This window comes from Pezoporus occidentalis, unplaced genomic scaffold (assembly GCF_034315485.1).
Source record: "Pezoporus occidentalis ecotype Australia unplaced genomic scaffold, CSIRO_AGI_Poc_V1 ctg1, whole genome shotgun sequence".
NCBI lineage: Eukaryota > Metazoa > Chordata > Aves > Psittaciformes > Psittacidae > Pezoporus > Pezoporus occidentalis.
The window spans coordinates 12,590,900-12,599,752 of NW_026912778.1; the positions used below are offsets into that span (position 1 = coordinate 12,590,900).

The following is an 8,853-nucleotide window of genomic DNA, read 5'->3' on the forward strand; positions in this document are numbered from 1 at the left end:
AATGCTTCCCTAAGTGCCTTTAGTTCACTAGTTCACCAACTCGGTAAAATTCAGCCAGTGTAGCAGAGAACACACCCTCATTGAATCTCCAATTTGATGTCCAAGCAGAGGATTGCTGAGAGACTGGAAGAAATACATAATCTTTTAATTAAATCAAAAGATCTTCGATACATGTAGAGGTAATAATGTGTAGCTAGTAATTTTAAACAAATATTAAGACTGACCAAGCTGTTCATAGCCAACAAATAAAGCTGAAAACAGGTTTACTGAGAAAATAAACCAAATTTCATATTGTTTGCCTGTGCTGATTTCATTTGGAACCTACTATAGCAAAATAAAATATAAAGTTATTTCCCAGTAATATGCAGTCTACCTGTTACATTATGAAATTTGATTATTCCTACTTGTTTAGATGCACATCTGAATAACTAGCACGATATAGGCAGTCCAGCATTTGACCTTCCAAAGAAATTGTGCACAGCTATTCTGTCCAAGGGGTAGGATAATACTTCCATTCTTTTGTTTAAAATTTGCTGCTTGCTTCTTGCATGCTACTATTTTTATGAGAACATGTTATGTAGGCATTTATGGGAACAGCTGAAAAAAATAAAATGCTGATTCATTATTACTATGTATCATCTTAAAAAACAAATTTCATGTATAAGGAAGAAGAAGGATTGTTTAGTTGGGTGATTTAATTTTTTATTATTTTTTCTTCAGGGTGTGCTCTTTGGAAAAAACAGTATTCTTCAGAGAAACAGAAAAAGCTAGACGTACTGCTGCTGTCAAAAATGATGTTTTGGAAAGAAAAATGGAATCAAATCCCCATCTCTGGTTTAACATTGAGATACAAATTATCTCATGGTTTAATTTATAGGGATTCAAAATTTTGATTGATGGTTGTGTCTTCATATATTTCTATGAACATCCTGCTCAAATTGGGAAATTGTGCTTTTTTATTCTTGAGCTAACACTGTTGTATCTGATAGAAATCACGGTCTGGCTGAGTAGTTCCGACTGTATAAAAGCTTGCTTTCTCCACTGGGTTTTCACCAAATGAATGAACTTTTCAAAGCAGAAAGAAAGGATGTTATGAGCTTTATGCAGAAAAGCAGACAAGCAGACTACAGGGCTGCTTTCAGTAGGGAAATCTGATAGACAGTACTATATTTCCTCCTTTGACTTCTTTCCAAATAAAGTAAATAAAATGTATCATTTTTACAGTTCCAAAAGGCAGTATTCAACATTGCAACTTACCTATATCTACCTATGCTAATACTCCAAGGAACAAGTTCTTTTGTGGACTCCCTCAACTGGCATAAGATACAAGGAAACCAGAAGTCATGACTTCAGGGATATACCACTGCAGCCCTCCATTGGGATGCTGTGAAGCAGCTACCCCTTTATTTCATAGTTACTTTAAAGGCATAGCCAGTGTTTTCGCTGACGCCATCAAGCTCGCCCATTTGTTTAATGTTATCCATCACTTTAAATCTTCCATCCAATTTTGTTGTTCTCTCCACTCTCTGTTAATAACTTTGTGCAGTTTGGCAAGTCAGTGGGGTTTTTGCCATGAAGTTCCACGTGCTTTCTCAGCCTGCTCTCTCTCTCCCTGGAGTTGTAGAGATAACAATTTCTGATTGCAACAACATGGCGAACTCTACTATGGAAGTGCCACTTAGGAAACTTTACAGGTACAAAATGGCTTTTAACTAGTCTGTATTTTACATACATATTTCATGATTCCACATGCCAAAATGGGTTGATTATGGACAATTATTTTAATGTAGTAATAATGGATTCATAGAGGGGCTATTGATATGAGAGTATTGGAGAAATGTCAGCTATTATGAAAGAAACTAAGCATTACAGTCACTCTGAACTGCTTACCAGCTGAAGTTATTTTACTTGTCAACATTTATAATACTGCATTAGTGACATACTGTCTTGCCCACTAGAATTGTATCTAAACTGCATATGAGGTAACCAAGGCATGCTGCAGCACTCCATGTTCACAACATAGTGCATTGAAATGAAAGGATGTTTTACAGTAACCTTCAATACAGTAACAATTTTATCCAAGTTGTCTTTTCCAAGGTCATACAAAAGACACATATTTGTCCTAAAAACAGAATCCAGATGTCAGCTGAATATAATCAGTAGAAACATTTCTGTAGACACTGTTCCTATTAGCATAGTGCTAGGTATTTAGTATCCCTCTTTCATGTTTTCAGCCCAAGCCTTTGCTTCCCCTTCGTGACCCCATGATTTCTTTATGGCACCAGTCAAGTGATCTGCACTTCTCCAAAATCTGTCAAAGTCTCTCTGTCAGATGTCAGAGAAGGGGTGTGGTGAACAGCTCCGTCCTTCTGACTCAGTTGAGCATGCTCTGTGTGCAGGGCTGGCATTCATCACAAAACTCTGATGAAGTAGAGTGTGTTCACTGTCTGTATATCAATGTCAGACCCCAAACTGCACTAATCTGAAAGTAAACAGAGTGAATGTATATTAAACATGAGTAGCAGCCACTGGAAATCACTAAAGAGTATTTGTAACAAAATGCAAAGGATTTACAATTCCCATTAGAGTTAATATCAGTTCTGTGGCTAGAAATCCAGGCACTAATGCTCTTAGAACTAAACCACTCTCACATTTTCAAAACCATTCTAACAAAATCCAAATGAGGAGAATTAAATGGAAGCCATCCACCATGTCAATGACATGCTGCTGTTGGTTACCCTAGGATGTGCAGTATCAACAGCTGCGCAACAGTGCTTAGTGCATGGACACAATCCAAAAACTTTTTCCAGTGTTTAACCACAGAGGAAATATAGCCTTCTCCCTCGAACAACACATACTGAACTATAAAGTTGCTAAAATGTCACAGTATCACAGTATGCTAGAGATTGGAAGGGACCTCGAAAGATCATCTAGTCCAATCCCCCTGCCGGAGCAGGAACACCGAGATAATGTTACACAGGAATGTGTCCAGGCGGGTTTTGAATGTCTCCAGGGAAGGAGACTCCACAACCTCCCTGGGCAGCCTGTTCCAGTGTTCCGTCACCTCAAATCCACATATCCCTCAACCCACATATCTTGTTATGTGGAAGCCCAGTGATAGCAGAAGATAAAAACAGTGACCTAACTGTTTATATTAGGGCCTCTAAGCCCTGTGGCATTTTATATGTATATACACTTGGGCTTACATGTGTGTCGTGGTTTAAACTCAGTCAGGTAACTTGTTCACTCACTCCCAGTGAGTGGTGCCGAGCTGAAAACAATTGAGGTCCGTCCCCCCCACCCCACCCCACCGGGGCTCTCCCCTTCCCCTCTCCCGGAGGAACGGGGAGGAGGATCGAAAGAGTGCAACTCCTACGGGTTGAGACAAGAACAGTCCAGCAACCAATGTACAACACAAATCACCACCGCTACTATCAACTGCAACAATGATAAGGGAAAATAACAAGGGAAGAGAATACGATACCCCCGGCCAAGAAAGCGAGTTCCACCTGGAAGCCCGTGTCCTTTCGGGTAACTCCCAGTTATCCCCCACCCCGGGCATGACGTGCTGTGGTATGGAATACCTCCCTGGCTAGCCCGGGTCAGGCGCCCCATCTTTGCTTCCTCACAGCTTCCCCTCCTCCCTGGCAGAGCATGAGCCTCACAAAGTCCTTGGTCAGGGTAAACATCACTTAGCAACAACTGAAAACATTGGCTTCACCGACACTGTTCTCAGGCTGGAAGTCAAAACACAGCACTGCACCAGGTACCACAAAGGAAAAAACATGACTGCTACTGCTGAACCCAGGACAATGTGTATTAAGTCAAATCAATGAAATTATCACTGCAGAATGAGCAGAAATGACAAACATTGCTTTTAATTGAAAAGAATTCTCAATTCAGCACTTCCATAGGAAGCTAATTGAAATGCACTTATATTGCTGAAAAGGAGTGATAAATTTATGATACGTAAGCAATTATTTTTAGCTGTCAAGATACTTAAAATCATAAGGTGTAGATAATTAACCAGCTAGTACGACTGAAGACATATGATTTAATCTAAAAGATAAGTCCAAAAGGATGACTACTTGATACACAAAAAAAGATGACACTGCAGAAATAAATATATAACAGTTAAAATGTGCCTCTTGAGGAAAATATGAAAGTATAAATTTAATTCTAACCACATTACTATCCCTGCATATTCACCATATAACAACTCATTGGAATTTTTAGCAAGGTTTAGCAAGGTGTGGGAGGAGTCACTTAGACAAAACTCTCACTGAATGATTTAGCAGAATTTCAATCACAGCTTTGTTTCTGTGATAGATTTGCTGTTTTAATGGATGCCTTGGAAAGGAAAAAAAAGGAAGGGCAGGGAGAAATAAAGAAAAAGAAGATTAAAATATGATGAACTTTTCACCTGATATGTCTGTGCAAAATCACAATGCATAGTCCTAAATAGTTTATTGGTCATAATAAAAAGCACACTTTTTTTTCTTATGAAATTTATTTATCACTGTCTATGTGATATTTTATAAGAGCAAATCTTCAAGATAAAGGACATGTACTGAAGTGTGACAAGTAATTTCAGTTGCTGAGATTAGCAAAATCATTCCTGTGTCCCACTGAAGTTATTTAAATGAAGAAAAAAAAAATTAATGGTACATTCTTCCATTTCCACAGAAACATCTTTTCTTCTTTTTTGTTTTTGTCGACATATTTGCTCATATCTTTATATCAAGGGAAAGGAAAAAGAGGAAAACAGAATTCCACATTGCGCCACTCACTGTATTTCTTTATTGTCTAACAACAGAAACTAAATTGAAAAATAGCATGTGACAAGGTTTTCCACTGAAATAGCTGGTGTGCTAGGAAGTATCAGAGAGTTCAAAGAAACAGTTGCAGAAGAGAGAAGGAAGCTTCTGGGGAGCTTTGGGAAAAATCTGAAACAAATATTTGAAAGTGCTTTTAAAATTAGGTGGAGACATTACTTTTATTTCCCCTCTTATACATAATTTGAACAACAGGTGCACAAATATAGTGCTTACTTGTCATTTATATTATCCAATGTGTGAATTTTCATACTGTTTCTGTGTTTATTCCCTCTCCCTGTATTAGTTGGAATCTGTCCCCATATAAAGTGTATTTTGGTGGCTTTTATAGTAAATGGCATGAAGCCAGTATGGACAACCTTAACCATCAAGATGATCTGCCAATAAATATACAAATGTCAAATATTTAGCTTGATATTTGAGAATGGAGCCTGACAGGATGTAATTCTGTTTTTTTTTTACTATTTTCATCAGATTTTCTATGTGGCTGAAGTGATGGGACCACTGATGTGAAAAGTTAGAAAGACAGTATTTAAGAAAACATTTTTTCAGGCTGATTGTAAAGAATAATATATGAAAAAGAAAGGAACCAATACTTAAATGTATTGCTTGCATCTAGACAAACAGAACATTGAAAGGAATAACTCCAGAGGGTTTTTTTATATTTTTTTTTCTATTTAACATAGAAACTCTTCTGCACTTCACATGAGCTTAGGGCTAGAAAAGCCTGGTCAAGTGCAATCACTGTAATCACAGGCAGTCATGCTTGTTTTACCATCGTCTTCAGTTTGAAGAATGTTCATTGCCACCTAGTCAACAAAGCTCAGAAAAACCTTTCATGCCTTGTAGCAATCTCAAGACATAACTGGGAGGCCACTGAAGAATTGAAGGTTGTAAAATGGCTATAAAAAGTAGAAAAGAACAGAAAAGGTCAAAGGCAGTTACAAGATCGGGAATATTTCAAACTGGTGGCAGTAACATAGTTTACCTGAAACAATACTTTTTAATGCAAGATGAAATATTTATCGGGGTTTTAGATTTACATAAGGTGCTGAAAGGAGGGGAAAACTTCTGCACTTGTAATTAAAAAATTGCTTTACATAAGAAGACCATCAGTTATTCCCTAAACTCAAAAAGCTACTTATTCCCCATTGTCCTACTTTGTAATTCAGTCTGTTATGTTCTAACAGAAACACCTTTCTTCTTTTCAGGTTTAGTAGCATTATTACGTTTCAGATAAACATAAAAAATGTTTAATTTCTGACTCTTTAAAAAAAAAAAAATTCCGAAGACACAATAGGAGTTGGGTGTTATTTAACTTTTCCTAGATATCATCTGAAAATTAAATTTTCAGTATTTCAGAAAGATGAGGGTTTTTTCTTTTTTTTTATTTTTCATTTCATGACATTCACTACTAAACTTCAGAAGTAGTATTAAAACATCCCTGTGAATCCAGAAGTACCAAGAACATTAATAAGGCTAAAATTCATGCAATTTTAAAAATGTATAATTCTCCACACATTAGAAATTAGGGAGTCCCCATGCGACATGGGACTACAAAGAATCTAGTCCACCCAAGGTTATGTGGATTAAGATTACTCAAGGACAGCAGTAAGACACAGTTATCATGCATTATTTACAGTTTTCCTTCAAAGAAGTAAAATATCAAGAAAGAGAAGATGAAAAGCACATAGTTTTGCTTTTCCTGAAAACAGCCAGCATGTTTAAAGTCAGTAAGTGATCTATAGTTATATTGCTTTCAAGACACCCAGGGTTATTGTGATGTCCAGTGATTATATGAAAAAAAAAAGACAGATCTATATCAACTCTGACTTCCAATTTCCATTGAAGAACACTCCCAAGTCTTGGGTAGGTAACCTGTCTCCCAGATCCAGACTTGAATTTCATATTCAGCTTCTCACTGTCTGTCTTAATGACAGACCAAATTAAAAAATCTGTCAATCTTAAAATTTATGTTTGAGATTCAGACCAAAAAGCTGTAAGTTAGAGCCATTTCTACCTTATTATTAATTTGAAAAATAAGTAAGCTTCTATATAAACTGACATTCCGATTATGCCTACAGGGATCTGGGATAACATTAAAGGAAACTAGAAAATCCGGTTGCTGAAAATGCAAGTGAAAGCTCATATTATTTAACCCTAAGATAATGTTATTTTCATTTGATTGTGTTTAATTTGTTTAACTGCATTAGCATAAAAGGGTTACCTCCAATATTCATAGTCAAATTCCTTTAAAGCAATTAATTAATTGCCCAGTGGCAACTGAGTTGCTGCCATTTGATGCAGAACACATTCAAAAATAAATAAAAACAGAATTGCACTAACTTGTTAAAAAGGGAAGTATGTAGAATGTATGAAGTTTAAATATTTAGCATATTGGGTATGTTTTATAATGCATTGTCCTTTAGAGTAACCTGTAGCATATATACAGTGTGTTTCTACAAGAATTTAAAAACATTCAAAATATTCAGCATATCTTAATAATTATTAATCAAAAATAACTGCAGTTCAAAACAAGGACATATATCTTGCCCATCTACCAGATGGTAAAGCAGTGATTCAGAAAAGAGTTAGGAGATCATCCTGAATAATCATTGCTACATGACCTTTGTGTCCAGTGTTCCACTAAATAGGCCTGGTACATTTCTTGTGTAAATGAAAGGGGGAATATCCATTAGAAATAGGAAAGCTATCCTGCCTCTACAAGTAGTGTCAAGAGGATTACTATGAAAATATTGTTCCAGGCTCAAGGACCACATTTCAAAAATATATGTGTTCATTGAAAAAGCCTCAGAGGGATAACACAAAGCAATTAAAAGGGAAGAAAAATAAGCATTTATACATTTCAAGTTGTTCAGCTTATCTAATTGGAGTTTGAAACGTTATACTTCCATAACTTACTGTATGGATACTTACAAAGCTACCCAATAAAGCAATAATTTCCAAAGTTACAAAGATAATGTAAAATGCAGGATTTGGTTGTTATACTCAGTTTAGTGCACCCTAGAAATAAGATGTGAACGGAGCTCACACTTCATAACATGTGGTGTCATACTTTACAGATACACTATTTTCAAGATTCAAATAAAACAAACAAACCAACAAAAAGACAAACAAACAAACAAACAAATGGATAAGACTATACTCTATGTAATAATCTTCTCAAGCTGTGAATTCAAGGTCGCACACAGAAAGAGCCCATCCTAATACTTTCCTTTTGGATGTCAAGGTAAAAGGGGAAATTGCTTACATTGTTCTCAGCATGGAGAAAGTACTAAACTACATTACCTTCTACTGAATTTAGCGTGTGTGAGCATTAATCAGCTTTCCTAAAGTTTTCAAGAATGATTTTGGTTTTGTTCTTACCATGGAAAAAGGGTGACTGAATGTTTTCTTTCTCATTTCCTGTTCTTCTCTTTCTCTTTCTCCAAACTTTTGTGAATAGACAAAGAATACTATATTGATCAGAGCAAGGTTTGATGCAAAATATAAAATCACCTTAAATCTTTCTTAGATAATTTTCTTATAACAGTATCAACATATTCATACAATTTTCAGAAGATTCTTTTCCTTCTTTACAACAGTGGGGACAGATTTTTTATTCAGTTTGGAGCTTATGGTAAGGACCTCCAAAATAAGACCACTTGAATTTATCTCAAAAACTAATTTCCTAATGCTCCAGTGATCTTAGATTACTGGCAGGACTTGGATTTTGCTCTTTTCTCTCTGTAGCCACAGAATTTAGTATCCTGACGATTGAGATATTTTTGTCTACCTACAGCTTTTAGGAGCACTTAATTTCACAGCTCAGAGGACTAGAAAAACTGACCTCATTTGGCCTTAAACACTTGGTAATTAATCACAGTTTCTCTTATATATACATAAACATTAATGGGCAGGATTCGAAGGAGCAAAACCAGGTCAGTTCCAACTTTGCAATTCTTGAGGAGGTCGCTGATTTTCAAAGACTTTAAAGGGCAGTTTAAAGGTGCACAAT

At 36.1% G+C, this 8,853-nt stretch overlaps 1 long non-coding RNA gene across 1 annotated transcript; it reads right to left on the reverse strand.

Annotated features, from left to right (window-relative positions):
* Positions 1 to 2,353: 2,353 nt before the first annotated feature.
* Positions 2,354 to 7,502, reverse strand: LOC134167306 (uncharacterized). The gene is made up of 3 exons (XR_009966205.1): positions 7,397 to 7,502; positions 5,052 to 5,212; positions 2,354 to 2,482 (listed from the first exon to the last, which is right to left on the reverse strand). It is a non-coding gene; the product is annotated as an uncharacterized LOC134167306 (long non-coding RNA).
* Between the last annotated feature and the right edge of the window lie 1,351 nt (positions 7,503 to 8,853).